A 17,702-nucleotide genomic window follows, 5' to 3' on the forward strand; every position below is an offset into this window, starting at 1 on the left:
AAGGGATAAGACCCAATGCCAGATGTCCAAACTGAAAGATGCATGCAGTCTAAACTCCCCTCAGCATGGAGAATGTTGATATCTGTCCTGTAACAGAAAACTGGGTTAAGGCTCACAAGAGCACCCTAACACTACCAGGTTACACCTCATACTGTGCTTTACAGCCCCAAAACATGCAACAAACTACAAAAGGAGGTGAGTAGCAATAATTGTCAAGGATAACCACACCCCCATGTTGGTACCACAACAAGAAGCAGCATGGATTATCCATGCTCAAGTGACAGTGGCTAAGACTGCCTGCCAGTTTGTAGCCTGCCACAGACTACCCTCCAAATGCCAGGATCTGCACTTGGCCTACGTTGGAACACATGGAAATATCAAGCTCTCCAAACAACATTATATTGGGTGACTGAAAATGCTCAAACATAGACTGGGAGCATTATCCCAGCACCAACAACCTAGGCCAAAGGTTCCTAGAATCCATAAACCAAAATGCTCAGGAACAATGTACCACTCCCACAAGAGGGGTAAGCATACTGGATGTGATAATCAGCAACATGGGTACTCTATGGCCAGATGAGAAGTGTATTCCTCACTGGTAAGATCAGACCATAGAGTAATCACACTGGATATTCACAGCCGGACCACAGTCCCTGTCCAGAAAACCACAGTGAAAGACATGTGTAAAGGAAATGTTGCACTCCTCCAAACTGATGTGGAATCCATTAAAGGCCCTGTGCCTGTGGAAAATATGGGCCACACCTCAGAACCCTTTATAAATGCATTATATGAACACAGTCAGGAATGCATGGATTATGCAATCCCAAATAAAACCAAGGCCCAATACCATACACAAAGGCATCTGGCATGGTGGACCACAGCCATTACAAGACCATGCAAGAGAATGAGGAAGTCACCACATGATAGAGAAAACCCAAAAAGGGAAGTAATCTCTGATCAGTATTATGGCAATAAAATATGGCCAGTCATAAAATCCACTAAGGCCAGCTACAACAAATTGAATCTGTGAATCTTGGGCAATGTCACACCTGCCCCATGTACACAGACAACCCCCTCCACCCCGCAAGAAATTCAAATATATGTGACAGATGCAAGCACATCTCCAAACTGGAGGCTGAGCTCACTCATCTCAGTACTGTCTAAACTAGTCAGGAGGAGAAGGTAACCACACACACCACAAACCCACTCACATAGACCTATCACAACTACAAACCAAATACATAAACACACAAAAACATTCCTGGAGGCTATAATTAAAAACCACCAAATCAACAGAGGCCTCCAAAGCAGACACCCAAGAAACCACTACCCCCAAACATAGCACATGCAACACATAGTACACAAAGTCGGTGTGCCAAACAGTCACAGCCCGTAAGGACAAACAACATGCCCGATACACTTGTAATAGGTGACGCCATAGTCAGACACACTGATGTCCCGCTCACCAGACTGAACAAGGAAAAGGGTACAGTAAGCTGCCTGTAGGCTGCTACAATCTGCCACATAACACAATCATGCAGGTCACTCCAAAGCAAGTACAAATATGACTCAGTCATTGTCCATGCTGGTGTGAATGACCTGAGACATACCTCCTGGACTACATGTAAAGAGACATAGAGGAGCTCTCCGATTATGTAGGCCAGGCCGGTATGACTCTGACCCTGATCAGCATCCTACCCCCACCAAGAATGATGCCACAGTACAAACACAGAATGATCAGCTTTAACAATTGGCTCAATTACTGGTGTCAATCCAAGGGGATACAATGTGTCTCTGCTTGGGATGTCATGCTTGACAAGCCACGCTGCTTTGCCAGGGATGGCTTGCACCTGTCACCCCTGTGTGTCTGGATATTGGCTAAGGCTCTTGCCACCTCCATAGTGCCTTTTGTAGGCAAGGCTGAAAAGACAAATCCACCTCCCCAGGAAACATAAGTGGAAAAAACATGAGGGTAATGCTGCTCAATGCCAGATGTCTAAACAACAAGATGCACGCTCTCGAGGCCCTCCCCAGTATGGAGAACATCGATGTGTGTGCAGTGATGGAAACCTGCATCAAGGCTCCTGAGAGCACCCCAGCACTACCAGGTTATACCTCAAATCATGCCTTTCGGCCCCAAAAGTTGGACCAAACCAAAAAGGAGGGGGAGTATCCATATTCAGCAAAGATACCCACATGTCCAGGTTACTGACAATGCATGAAGCATCAGAGACCATCCATGTGCAACTAACTGTAGGCAAAACTGCTGTACAGTTTGTAGCATGCTACAGACCACCCTCTCAGACCCAGGAATACCACTCAGCCTCCCTGAAGACACTGGAGAGTATGAATGTCACCCCAAATACCAAACAAGGTACTCACAAATCACCACATAGGTGGTAATCCATTATGTATGGAAGAAGTAATCAGGGACCTAGGGACACAAGTGGACAGTAACCCCACATGCAACACTCACTTTGCCAACATGGCTAGGAAGACCACCTATATTGGCCACCTTATCATGAAAGGAGTCACATCTACATCAAGAGGGGTCATTGTGCCCCTATACTCTTCCCTTATCAGGCCCATAAGTGAGTACAATGCCCCATTTGGGATGTACCATACTCAACACCTGCAGCATTTAGAAAGACCTCAAAAGTACCTGACCAAGAGGATAAAGGGTGTCAAACATTCGTCATATGCTGCCTGGCTGACAACACCCCAGCTGTATGCAGTCACATACTGCATACTCAGAGGCGATGTATGCCCGATGTACAAGGTCATGTCCAATACAGAATGGATGGACATGCTACACCTCAGAAAACCCAAAGTCATTATTGCCGTGAGAGCGACAGATGTCAACCTCAACACATAAATAAATTGGATGTGCTGGAGGGACAGATTCCTAACCCAGAGGCTTCCTACACTCTGGAACAGAACTCACTCCATGTTAGGCAAAGCCCCTCACTGACTATCTTCAACAGGAATCTTGCCAAGTGGATGGGAGAGCGTAGATTTACACTGGGGGTCTGCAGTGTGTCACATCTAGACAGAGGCACAGTAAAGTAAACCCGAAATGGCCATAATATTCACACAGCAAGGGGTGGCGAAAGCCACACACACTCTGGCTAGGCTGATAAATGCCCTAGGGCAGATAGCCCAGTATGAACCTATGGAGATACAAATTGTACAGAACACTAAGGATAATCACAAGGCTGTCTTAACTGATGGTAGGAACCTTGGTGGGAATTCACAGATATGCTCTGAATTACCAAATATTACAAACAATACACCAAACCCACACACATTGCCAACATCCAACCGGACAGGTTCAGTGCAAACCCCCCCCCCCAAAATGGCAAATATCTATCCCAGCAGAGTGCTGGCCCCCTGACATTGCAGATGCTGAGTTAACAGGCAGCATCTTCAAAGCAAGACACACAGCATCAATGGTACGACATGGTGTCCTGGGCTGTGTCCAACATGAACTCCAAGAAGAATGGAATGCCAAATAACACTACTGCTCAATTTCAGCCTTACCACAGGATATGTACCCAAAGAGCAGTGTACAGCAGCAGTGGTACCTCTCCACAAAGGTGGTGCCTCAATGGATACTGCAAAGTATCACCCCAGAATCCTGACAAGCTTGGTCTGCAAAGCTATGGAAAGGATCATCATGGACCTCAGAAATAAAGATATTGGGGACCTACAGACACTGGACCCTACCCAGCGTGGCTTTCTTAAGGGCAGATCCTGCCCCTTAAACATGTCTGACTCATTTGAAACAGTCATCAAGGCCACTGATGAGGGGAATGTGGTCCACACAGCCTATCTGGACCTTGCAAAAGCCTTCCATACAATACCCCACGTGTTCTTTATAGATAAGCTCACCAGCTTAAATATAAACCCCTATGTCAGTAGATGGGTTGCAAACCAGCCCAAGGACAGAACTGACATGGTCAGACATGCTGCAGCCATGTCAGACTACAAACCAGCTACAACTGGCAACCCACAAGGCTCAGTCCTGTGACCTCCCTTGCATGGTATATATTTCCCATAGGTACAGGCCAACATGGAAGGACTGTGTCTGAACAAGTTTGCAGAGGACTACAAACTGGGCACCTTATCTGACCCTCCAGCTGACACAAGCATCCTACAAAAGGGCCACATAGAAACAGACAACTGGTGCCAGAGCCATGTGTCATCAAGCTAATTGCAGAAAAGTGTATAGTCATCCCCTGTGGATAAACAGTAAGTGCCCACCAATTACCACATAGGTGTTGACCCATTAAGTACTTTAGTAGTAATAAGAGACCTGGGGACACAATTTGATAGATATCTTGCATTTGACAACCATGTGGCTGTAGTGGTAACAGAAACATACCATATACCCATCTAATCATGACGGTAGTCAGATCTAGATCAGGGGAGGTCATCGTGTCTCTTCAGTCATCCTTCATCAGCCTCACAATTGAGTACAATGGCCCCTGTGGGATGTACCTCAGCAGACACCTCCAGCAACTGGAAAGACCGCAAAAGTACCCCACCAGGAGGATCAAAGAGCTCAAACAGATGCCATGTGTTGCCTGATTAAACAAACCGCAGCTCCACACAGTGCCATACTGCCTGCCCAGAGGCAATCTGTGCCTGATGTATAAAGCCATGTCCAAGCTGGAATCAATGAACATGCTGCACCTTGTACAATCTGAATGCCAGTGAGCTATGCACATGAGAGACCTGAACCCCAGCACTAACATACATAGGACATGCTCTGTAGTGATTGATCCATAACCCAGAAGCTCACTCCACTCTTGAGTAAACTCCCAGTACAGGTTAGCCAGAGTCCCTCATTGACTCTCCTCAACAGGGATCATGATGAGTGGATGTGAGATGGTAGGTTTACCCTGGGATCACTGTTATGTCACAGGTAGACAGAGGCACATTATACTAACCTTGAAATATGTGATGTCAAATTCCAGTTACAATGTGTGTTGAAGGACAAACACACTCTCTGACTAGCAGTAGAAATGGCCTAGGGCACATCGCTAGTGTTTGTCAATGACCACCCAAGTTGTGGAATACACTACCAATGTTGGACAAGCCTGGTGTAAGTAGTCCATATCCAAACAAAATGCAGCATGGTCATATGTGCACAACTGGCCCTTAACCAGTCTGGTGTGCTCACTATGAATATTGAAAGCAGTGATAGGACAGAAACCCAGGATACTGTCCACCACAGTGAAAGTACTGAAACAGTACACTATACAATATTACAGTGTATGGTCATTATGAAAGGATGTTGACAACTGTATGCAAACTATCCCATGGAAACCCTGCAGGCACAGTATAATCCCTGTTGGGTTCAGACACAAAGCAGTTGGGCAGTATGTACACAACATGACTCCCAACACACAACTATAAATGTAAAATACTGTGGAAGTTCACACACACCCACAAATGTGGTGGACTGAAGATCTCAACATATGGAAAGCACACACTGGGCATGCTCACACACTTTGATAAATGAGACATATGTCAGGCAACAAGCCATGGAATATGCCTGAACTGGGCATGCTCACACACTTAGGCCATGTCTCAGTTTAGCAGTTGGCCACACATATGTGGTATATGTATGTGTTAAACCAGGAACCAACCACAAGACAGCAATCTGCCCAGTGCACACAGTTAAATGACTACATAGACATAAGTTAAATAGTGGATCCCACATATTCAAACATCTTCCACAGATACACAAGTTGTACATAGAAACAGGGAAAGCTATGGCAATAAAGACCTGCAAACAGTTTATCAGCAACAAATATTGTGCAGCTGAAAATTAAACATATGGGTGTAGAGGTCAATACTAGGCTGTTTGCCCTAGGGAATATAAGCTTAGTCAGACTGTGTTTGGCATCTGCCTCCCCAGTACAGTAGGCTACTGTGCCTCTGTAAAGTAGGTCACAGAAGGCACCATGTAAGGCTAGTGTGCTGTGCCTCCGTCAAGCAGGGACACAGTGGAGATCCCAGGGGTTGAATTTGCAATGTATCATCCATGTTTGAATCCTGCAAATGCTCAGTGTGTGTGTGTGTGTTTGGGTGATGGGGGTTAGTGTATGTGCAATTCTCTGTGAAAGAAATGTCCCTTCTGCCAACTAGAAGAACACACTGCATGATGCACACTTTTCTTTCTAAACACTGATGATCTCAGCACCCTATAAATACAGCAGGAGAAGGGAAAACTCCCAGTAATGCGAATAGTGCGCTCCGCTAATGTGTCTCACTCAAGTGTCATAACATAGTTAGGATAGTGGTTTGAATCCTGCAAATGCTCAGTGTGTGTGTTTGGGTGAGGGGAGTTAGTGTGTGTGCAGTTCTGTGTGAATGAAATGTCCCTTTTGCCAACTACAAGAATACACTGCATAATGCACATTCATCTTTCTAAACACTGATGATGTCAGCACCCTATAAGTACAGCAGGAGAAGGGAAACCTCCCAGTAATGCGAATAGCGCGCTCTGCTAATGTGTCTCTTTCAAGTGTCATAACATAGTTAGGTAGGGGTTTGAATCCTGCAAATGCACAGTGTGTGTGTTTGGGTGAGGGGGGTTAGTGTGTGTGCAATTATGTGTGAAAGAAATGTCCCTTTTGCCAACTACAAGAACACACTGCATGATGCACATTCCTCTTTCTAAACACTGATAATGTCAGCACCCTATAAATACAGCAGGAGAACGGAAACCTCCCAGTAATGTGAATAGTGTGCTCTGCTAATGTGTCTCTCTCAAGTGTCATAACATAGTTAGGTGGGGGTTTGAATCTTACAAATGCCATGTGTGTTTTTGTCACACAGTTTGTCCATGTGTGTGGGGTGTTGCTCTTAATATTGTATGACATAGATCATATCAGTAATGTCAATGCACACATGAGGTATGTGTGTGCCACATAGACATATGTACCTGTGACCTGAAATATTTCCCATGTGTGAAGCCTGCCTCATGTGAATACATGTAATTTGCATTACACAACATTATGACTGTGGTTTTCTGTGCAGGGGCTGCATTTGGTATGTGAATATACAGTGAGAGTAGTCTATGGTGTCATCTTACCAGCGAGGGATACACATCTGGTTTGGAGCATATAGTCCACATGTTGGTGATGAACAGGTGCAGCATGTATTCCCCACTTGTGGGAGTGGTAACAAGTCGTTCCATAGCAATTGAGTGTATGGATTCTAGGAACTTTACACCTAGGGTGTTGGAGCTACAGTAATGCTCACAGTCTATGTGTGGGTAAATGAAGCTGCCCAATATATTGTTGTTTGGAGACACCTGCAGATATACATGTCTTCTTAAGTAGGCCAAGTGTGTTACCTGGGTTTGGGAGTGTGGTGTGTGCCAGGCTATGAACTGGATGGCAGTCTTACCCACTGTTAGTTGCACATGGACAGTCTCTGATGCTTCGTGCTGTGCCACCAACCTGGAGGTACTCCCCCTCCTGTTCTGTTTTGGTGCAAGGTATGTGGCCGACAAGCATGGTATGAGGTATAACCTGCCAGTGCTGGGGTGCTTTTGGGGGCCTTGAACCAGGATTCTGTTACTGCACAGATATTGATGTTCTCCATGCTAAGGACAGTTTCCAGTGCATGCATCTTGATGTTTACACTGCTGGCGTTGAGTAGCATTACTATTAGTTTCCTATCCCTTGTGATACCTATGGAGGTGGTCTTGTCTGTTGAGCCTTGCCTAAAAAAGACACTATGGGTGTATCAAGAGCCTTTGCCAATATCCGAAAGCCCATGGGTGACAGGTGCAAGCTGTCCCTAGCATAGCAGTGTGGCTTGTTGAGCATGTCATCCCAGGCTGACAGGCATTGTATCCCCTTTGAATGACACTGAGACATAAACCAATTGTCTGAATTGATCATCTTGTCTACATATTGTGGCATCATTCTTGGTGAGGGTAAGATGCTACTCAAGGTCAGGGTCCTACCAGTCTGGGCCACATGCTCAGAGAGCTCCTCTATGTCTCTCATCATGTAGTCCAGGGGGGGTATGTCTCAGGTCATTCACACTGGCATGGACACTGACTGAGTCATATTTGTACATGCCTTGGAGTGACCTGTGTGCTTGTGTTATGTGGCAGATCATAGCGCCTGACAGGCATCTCACCGTGACCTTCACCTTGTTTAGCCTGGTGAGCGGGACATCAGTGTACCTGACGATAGAGGCACCCATCACAAGTGTAGCAGGTTTGTTGTTTAGCCTTACATGCTGTGACTGTTCAGCACACTGGCTTTGTGAGCTATGTGTTGCACGTGTTCTGTTCTGGGGTAGAGGTTGCTTGTGTGTCTGCTTTGGAGGTGTCTACTGAGTAGACAGACCTTTATTTACAGACTACGAGTATGGTTGTGTGTGTTTATTTGTTTCGATTGCTGTCATGGTAGGTCTATGTGAGACTGGAATTGTAGTGACCGTGGTTTCCGTCTCTTCCTGATAGGTTTGGCCAGTACTGAGTTGAGAGAGCTTAGCCTGCAGTTTGGATATATGGTTGCATCTCTCACATGTGGTGGAATTTGTTGGGAGGAGGAGAGGGTTGACTGTGTAAATGAGGCAGTTGTAACATTGCCTCTAGATTCCCAGATTCACCAGCTGGACCGTGGAGGAGATTGACAACTGACCTTTGAACATGCTAGGCTAGTATTGGGAATTCCTTTATAATTAACAACAAAAAGGGCCAATGGGGAACAAGGTACGTAATGTGAGTTTGTGAGGGTGTAGTGGTTTTAATTTGTTAGTGCTGGCATATATAAATGCTTTAGTGAGCAAGTGCCAGGTATCTCAAATGCAATGTGTTACAGGTAACTTAATTGCTCAACTGACAAACACTAACTTTCTGTCAAGTGCAACTAGGACATACATACAGTAAGCAATGCACATGTCACTAAGGATTCTCAGAGGTGCTGTAAAGCTGCATTTCAGGTGGGATTAGTGTTTCAGGGAAATAACAAGCAAACAGCATACAAACAAAGCTACAATCAGCAGGCATGGATCTAGTCTATGCTACAGCAAACAAGGTGTACCAATTTCAGTAAAAACAGTTCAAATATGCAGGCACTATAAGCCTTTAGCCAGAAATTCCCACCTCAGATGGGCAGAGTCCAGCCTCTCTTCCCACAAGAGTGCAGACCATGAACCTTTGCAATGTGAAACAACTGGACTGAAGCCCAACTGCTTAAACCAGAACTAATACACATTTATAATGACAGACACTGAGCCCTCAATCAGCATTCCCCAACTTAGTAGGCTGTATGCTACCTGTCCTGCCACCACAGTATCCCTGACATTTAATGAGACTCACCTCCTGTCATAGTTAGTTGTGTGTTTTGGGGCTGTCAAGCATGGTATGAGGTGTAACCCGGTAGTGCTAGGGTGCTCTTGGGAGTCTTGAACCTGTTGTCTATTACTGCACAGATATCAACATTCTCCATGCAAAGTAGAGGTTGTACTGCATGCATCTTGCGGTTTACATGTCCACCATTGAGTATCATAACTTCCATTTACTTATCCCCTGTGCTAGAAGGTGGCCTTCTGTTTACAGCCTTACCAGCAGAATGCAAAGATGTGCAGACATTACACTATGGTAATTTATAGGGGTGTACCAAACAATACAATGACAATCATACTGTTAATGCATCAGGCATGCTGGGATATACCCACAATGATATCATTACACTGCACAGTTGACAACATGATAATATTACTACACATCTATGTAGTCACCCTGTGCATCAGCACCATGTTAACCGGTCCTGCATCGATGTTACAGATTGCAGGAGGTGGCACAGTTTCATCATATGCACAGGGTGTGTACTTGGTATGCCTGAGTCTGCCACTGATACAACCAATCGACATGTATGTGTGTGTGTGTCAGTGAGGGACAACCATAGAAGATGGGGCAATGTTGATGCAGTGTGTGCGTGTATGTGTTAGCCCTAGGTGTTAGCATTATGCATGTGTGTATGCATGCACACAGTTCCACCTTGTGGCCGCCATATACGGGTGTTTGTGGACAGCCACAGACTGTACCTGCCAGGTCATACAGATCACTGTCTCTGGCCATGGACACGGTATCTGTGCCTGGCAGGGGTGCTACAGATAGTATCAGGTACTAAGCCAGACTGGGTACTGTCATCAGAAGCAGATGTTTGTTGACTGGAGACATGTCCCTGCTGGGACTGTCCAGAGCCACGTGCATGTGGTCTCCTAGGGCGGTCTGATGACAGCACAGACCCAGCATTGCTGGGGCTGGCACTGGCACTATGTGAGCGGCCGCGGGTTTGTTGTCGTCTGCGATGACTGCCAGCTGCTGCTATTGATGGCATTCATCCACGTCGACGCCTCAACCACCCTGCATTGCCCTGGCTCATGGACATGTAGTTGTGGAACAGATCTAATGTGTCCCCCCAACATCTGTCAATGACCTCGGTGAAATTACGGATGGCAGCCGCAACGTCACGCATAGTGTCATTCATAGCAGTGCAATGTGCTCTCAGCTCCCTCAGACCCTGTCTGGTGTACCGTTCCATACGTGACTGTGCCTGCATTACAGCCCGGAACATAGCTGAGGTTGAAACACCTCTGTGGGCACATCTGACAGGGGCAGTACGACCACGGATGCTCCACGAGAACCCCTGGACATCTGCCTGTGTGGCACCATGTCAGGACTCTGGCCATGGCTGCTGTGAGGGGATGCATGTGCCACTGATACTACATTACCCTGGTCAATGCCCACTGTATGCTGTCCATCACCTAGGGATATTGGTGACAATGGATGTATTGGCAGGATGACTGTGCACATTGATGGGGTTGACAGCTGTGTACTGTCGATTGGCTGACCAACAACGGACCCTGGCACACCTTCCTGTGCCATTACACAGGTATCATCATTATCACTATCCCCAGCAGCATATTCAGGTTCCCTGCTGCACACCACCAGAGCAGCACCAGAACCTGTGAGAAGAAGACAGGAAACACAGTTTACAATGTGCACACAATGTTACCACACATGCACACATGCACACATGGGCACATGCGCACATGCACACCCCTCAGTACATGAGATACAAACACACAGACACAGACACACCTGCAATCACACACATAGCAATACCATTTTAGGGTATTATTACTATTACTATCATTAGTATTAAAGGAATGTTATTACACACTTACCAGCATGGATTGGCTGCCTTGCTGTTACACCAGAGAGACCTGCACAAATAAGACATTCATTGTCAGTGGGCACAACTGTGCCATTGATACTGTGAGTATGATACAGTTCAGTAGTACAACAGTTGGCTTTCACAGGTCTACTGCCGATATTGAGAATATCACTCTTGCACAATAATTACCAGGATAATAGCTACAAACACAGTACACACCTCACACATGCATAAACTACCAGTGTAGAGAACAGTCAAATATAGATATGGCATGTTACCTGCATGCTCCAAGTCCTCCTGCTGGGTGGCTCCAGCCTCCATCATTACACATGTGTGTGGATGTTGTTGTTGGGCTGGAGCCACAACAGTTAGGAGGAGCCCCTCTAGTCTGGTGAGGGGGGGGTGTATAGCCGCCCCACCACCTGTGGCAAGCTGTTGCCTGTAGATATCAGATGCATGCTGACGGACATTTCTAATTAAATCACTGCAGTGATGGCGTACCTGCTCATATGTCCAGTTGTGCATGCCTATATCATTTACCTGACAGACAAGGTCTTGCCACAGTGCAGCCCTCTCCTGCTGGTTCTGGCTGGTGCGGGAAAAGAGTGTGACAAAATCCCACACCAGGCTCTGGTGTATCTCCTCTTCCTCTGCAGCAGAGTATGTGGGATTGCGCTGGTGCACCATTGCCCTGGAAGGAAAAGAAAAATATGTGAGCAAGTGATATGGCACACATAAAACTCTACTGTAGTGATATCATTGAACTGCCATATATAGCATCTGTCTGTCTATTGGGGGATACACATTTGAATGACCACATATCAGTGCTCAGCTGACAATTTTGTGACAGTGCCTGGCACACTCCATACAACAAACAAGTATACTCCAGCAGTCGGCACACTGTTTGAGGTCCAATGCACAGCCTCACACTGGGGGTATGTATCAAGGTAATGTATGGGGAACATTGTCAACCCATGCAATACATGCAATGCACAGTACAAATGTCACTGGTAATGCACCGTAGTCTTTGTTGCCATAACCATACCTACACCACAGTCACATACAGGGAACCACAGCACAACATATGGCAATGTAGTATGTTTGTATCCCAATACCTGACACATCTTTCTCTGGCCTCACACCAAGGACACACACTACCATGACAGACACAAAGTCATGCTGAGCAATCACACCATTACAGACCTTGCACACAGTCAGTGGCAATTCCACCTCACATAAATGGTATTGCAATGAGTACATGTGTGTGCATTGTGTCATAGGCAGGTAGTATGCTATTGGGCCTGGGCCTACAGCAGCATACTGTTATGCTACCCTGCCCCTTGGGACACATGTAATGTGGTTGTACTTGCTCCTGTCAAACAGTTACACAGGGTGACTCATATGGCATACTACCTATCTGCATAACATTCAACAGGGGTATGTCTGACATCTACTAATGGGGAGCCTTGCTTCGTAATGCTGGGTGGTTTACTCCAGGATATGGCCTATTTGTGTGTAGGGACCTGTACCCCCACCATGTGCTCTTTACTGCGGTTCCAAGGATGACAGACATAGGTCATTTATGCTGAGGATATTGTGAGGTGTTACCATGGTTGTTGGACAACTGTTATGGGTGTGACTAACTATGTATATCCAGCAGTGGTATACTCTGTGTCGGTAGTTTGAGAGGCACTCTATCTGTGGTTTTGTCAGTCACTCTGCATAGGTAATGTGTTTGAGGGCATTATCACTGTTTGTTAGGTATGACTGTATCCTTCTCCCTTTCTGTAGTTTTCATGGGAGGTACATACCATGTAGGACATCGTGAGGTGTAGAGGGGTACAGTGACCTACATTTCACTAGCTGACACACCATTTCTGCTGACATGTACCATGTACAGGTATTACAAGACTTGTGCCACTGTGAATATCACAGGGGAGGCTATTGTACACTTGTTTCCCATGTTCCCTCCTGACACATCTAGTAGTAGGCAGGCAACCACATATGTGGTGGTTAGTGGTGTAAGTGTTTTGGAATGGGGTATGGTACTCCTGTATCCACACTGGTGTTCAGTACATGCCTTTGTCAACAGGTACCTGTTGCAATACTTCTACACACATGTGCCTCTCTCAGTATATATATATATATATATATATATATATATATATATATATATATAGAGAGAGAGGGGGGGGGTGAGAGATAGAGATATTCATATACATACATATCTGTACACATGCATATCTGTCTGTATATGTGTATGTATCTATATATATCTATATATGTATGTGTCTATTACATAATATGTGTATATACATATTCTATCCATCTATCTATATATGTTCATAGGTAGGTACTAGGCTATCGGCCCTAGGGCCCATACAACCCTAGCCAATAAATGTACCCTGGCTTTCACCACCCAAGAAAGGTATTTTCCTATGCCCCTGTTGAGCAGAGCCACAGATGTGATCCCCGGGGTGAATTCCCCATTTCCCATCCAATCATCAGGATCTTTCTTGAAGAGTGCTAATGAGGAGCTCTGTTTGACATAGATAGGTAGTCTGTTCCAGAGTATTGGAAGTGTCTGGGAAAGGACTCTATCCCTCCAGCATGTACTGTTTATTGTGGTGACAAGGTTAAGGTCCCTAGAGCGTGTAGCTCAGAGGGATTGGGATTTATTTAAGTGGAGCATGTCCAACAGCTGTAGGTTTGACATAGCTGTGTATGTTAGGCAGAGCTCACCCCTGAGTAGGTGATATGCCATGGAGTCAAGCTGTAGTTTTTTGAGACGGTCTGCATAGGGCATCTGTTTGAGGCCAATAATACTCTTTGTGAGGTATTTCTGTAGTCTTTCCAGTTGTTGTAGTTGTCCTGTGAGGTACATACCAAAAGGGGCGTTGTACTCTATTATGGGTCTAATAAGTGATGAGTTGAGGGGAACAATGACCTCTTTTTTCTGGATGGGAATCCTTTTGTGATGAGATGAGCCACGTAGAAGGATTTCCCGACCACTGTGGCAATGTGATTATCAAAGGAGAGACTACTGTGCACCTGTGTCCCAAGGTCTATTATCACATTTTTGGCATTAAGTAGACTACCAGCTATCTGGTAGTTCATGGGTACAGAGTTTATACCACTGGGATGACAATGCACATTTTGGCATTGAGCTTCAGGCCATGGCTTTGACACCAGGTATCTGTCTCAGTGAGGGCCTTTTGTAGTTTGCCCACATCGTTAAGAGTTGCGATTATGGCTCCTAGGTTGCAGTCATCTGCAAACTTTGTTAGCCACAGACCTTCTGTGTTGGCCTGCACTTTGGAGAAGTAGATACCAAACAGGGGAGGACCCAGGACTAAACCCTGTGGTACTACACTTGTCACTGGTCTGATGTTGGATTTGGAATACGCTACTTTCACAGTGTGGGTTCTGTCCGTGAGCCAGTTGTCAACCCATCTTATGACATAGGGATTTATACCTAGTTTAGTGTGCTTATCTATAATTCCAGAATGGGGGATGGTGTTGGAAGGCTTGGCGAGGTCTACATAAGCTGTGTGAACCATTTCACCATCATCTATGGCTTTGGTGACTGCTTCAAAGAAGTCAATCAGGTTTAGGTGACATGATCTGCCTTTTACAAATCCAAACTGAGTAGGGTCTAGAGTTTGGAGATTACCAATGTCTTTGTTTATGAGTTCCATGATGGTACATTCCATGGCCTTACAGACCAGGCTCGTCAGGCAAATGGGGCGGTGGTTACCATGGTCCGTTGTGGCTCCCCCTTTGTGGAGTGGGATGTGTTGTGGTGCACCATTCAGTGGCTACAAAGCCTGAGGTGAGGCTATGATTGAACATGGTACTGCGTTAGGGTGCCAGTTCATTCAGTGGTTTGTGTAGAACGCAGCCTGGGATATTGTCAGGTCCCATGGATGCTGTGTTCTTGGCTTTGGAGAGTGTGTATTGTACCTGTGCAGCCGTGATTATAGGGACTTTGCATTCTTCCAGTATAGAGATGGGCCCTCTAGGGGGTGAGAGGGGGGTAAAGTTAGCACTGAACCTATCTGCTAGGATGTTGGCAATATCAGTTGGTTCTGTATATTTAGTGCCATTATGCTGTACCTCAGAGCAGATCTGAGTGTTCCCATTTAGATTCTTGACATAGCTATAGAATGCTTTGTGGTTGTCTTTAGAGTCAGTGGAAATTTTGTTTTCGTAACTAGCTTGCTTTGGGGGATTTTATGAGGGATCTCAGCTTCTTACTGAGGTTGACCAGGGAGTTCCTCCAGTCATGGGAGTTTACTTATTTTTGCAACAGTGTCTTTCTTCTGATGTAGAGTTTGTTTATGGCAGAGGACCACCAGACTGGCTTCCTTTGTCTGGGGGATAACATCTTGATTCTATTAGGGATAGCATGATCCATGCACTCGTGTAAGTGCTTATACAGTGCATTTGTGTAGGATTCAGCAGTCATACCTCTATTGTCCATCTGCATGGGTGTCATGCAGTTTGCCACTTCTGTCTTAAGAAGTGTGACATTGGCTTTTGAGACGTTTGTTACGATGCTGCCCCTAATTGGGGCTGGGGGTGGGATGTGGATGTCTAGGCTGATTACCTTGTGGTCGGATCTCACCAACGAGGAATTGACCTCTGGTGTGGAACACTGGTTTCCCATGTTGGTGATGACCAAGTCTGGGATATTGCTGCCCCTGGTGGGGGTGTGAATATGATAATCCAAGGCGTTGGTATTTATGAATTCTAGAAAATGTTGAGCAATAGAGTTGGTACGGGTGTAGTTTTTCCAGTTAATGGTGGGGTAGGTGAAATCAACCATTATTAGGGTGTTGGGTTGTACCCAATACTTTCCAGTGTATCATGACATGAGGAGTATGAATCCTGGGGCATGGTGGGGGGTCTTGTAGCAAGCTACGATTTGGATTGCGTTCTTGCCCAGAGTTAGTTGCAATTGGATACCTCAGATGCGTTATGCTGTGCAACTAGCCTGGAGGTGTGGATATCCATAATAAATATGGACACGCCTCCACCTTTAGAGTTCTTTCTGGGTTAGGTGGCCAATAGGTGTGGTATGACTTGAAGCCCAGTAATGCAGGGGTGCTCACTGGAGCTTTGTGCCAGGTCTCTGTCACTGCACAGATGTCACCGTTTACAGTGGTGTATTTGTCATTTGAACCTTGCCTGACAAAGGCACTATAGGGATGGCATGAGTCTTAGCCAGTATCTGGAATCCTGAGGGTGACAGGTGCAGGCCATCTCTGGCAAAGCAATCGGTCATGTCGTCCCAGGCAGACAGATGCTGGATCCCCTTAGAATGACACCAGAAGCTTAGCCAATTGTTGAGGTCAATCATTTTGTCCTTGTACTGTGGTATCATTCTGGGTCTATCTATTTCTATATCCCTCTCTATCTATGTATACATATATGCACATTATATATAGATACATATATAAATATACATACATATACATATAATATATATATATATATATATACCTTTTTATTTACACATACGAATACACACACTAACATACTGCTAAACATTCAGTACTGTACAACCTACATTGTACGTTGCATTGCAACCTACATTGTTATGTGCACATAGCATCCTTCACATACATATGTATGTCCAGCCTTCACTAACAGTTGCAGTATGTCCCCTGCCCTATGCACATCCTCATATATATCTATATACAGACTGCTAACACATATGGAGGGTTCACAGTATGTAGACTATTACATTATTAGTTTACATTACCTTTCTTGGACACTGCTATTTTTGATGGCTTGCTGCTTGGTAGCCTGCTGTTCTGTACTGTAGTAGTTTCAGCAGTCTGTGTCTCTTATTTGTTTTTTTTTTATTTCTTTGTTTTTATTTATTAATGTTTTCTCTCTCTCTCTCTCTCTGTCTCTCCCTCCGGCTGTTGCAATGAATGTATTGCATGTGTGGACTGGGAGTACAGACTGCTTTTGTAGGTATATGCAGATGTGTATGTGATGGCCTCTGCACCAATTGTTAGGCAGCATTTGCTAATTGCATGCAGCCTGCTGTGTGGTAATTGCAGTTCTCACTGTGATTTCAGGACAGTGCTATAAAATGTTAGGTGAGGTAGGCGTAGCCCTTTCAGATTTTCAAGGTGGGGACCATGCTGGTATGCTGTGGACACTGTTGTGTGAGCGTAAAGGTTGGTATGTCTCTCATATCTCAGGCTGTGTTGTAGGCACTGACATGCATGTTGTACTGACACCTGACTATTGCTTCCTCCAGTTTATTCTTCTCAGTGTGTATGTTAACTGACACCTAATAATACTAATACTGTTTAAATGGGAGTATGTGCTTTCCTGTGGGACTTGTGGAGTAACTGGTTTACTGCAGTGGCTCTTGCAGTTTGTTGCTATGGCTTCACTATTTAGCCTTTAAATTCACTCCTTGGAGGCCTGCTAGGTGTCTTTACTGGAATGTGTTGCTATGGC

The sequence above is a fragment of the Protopterus annectens genome, chromosome 7.part0 (genome assembly GCF_019279795.1).
Source record: "Protopterus annectens isolate FY-2018-M chromosome 7.part0, PAN1.0, whole genome shotgun sequence".
NCBI classification, from domain to species: domain Eukaryota; kingdom Metazoa; phylum Chordata; order Ceratodontiformes; family Protopteridae; genus Protopterus; species Protopterus annectens.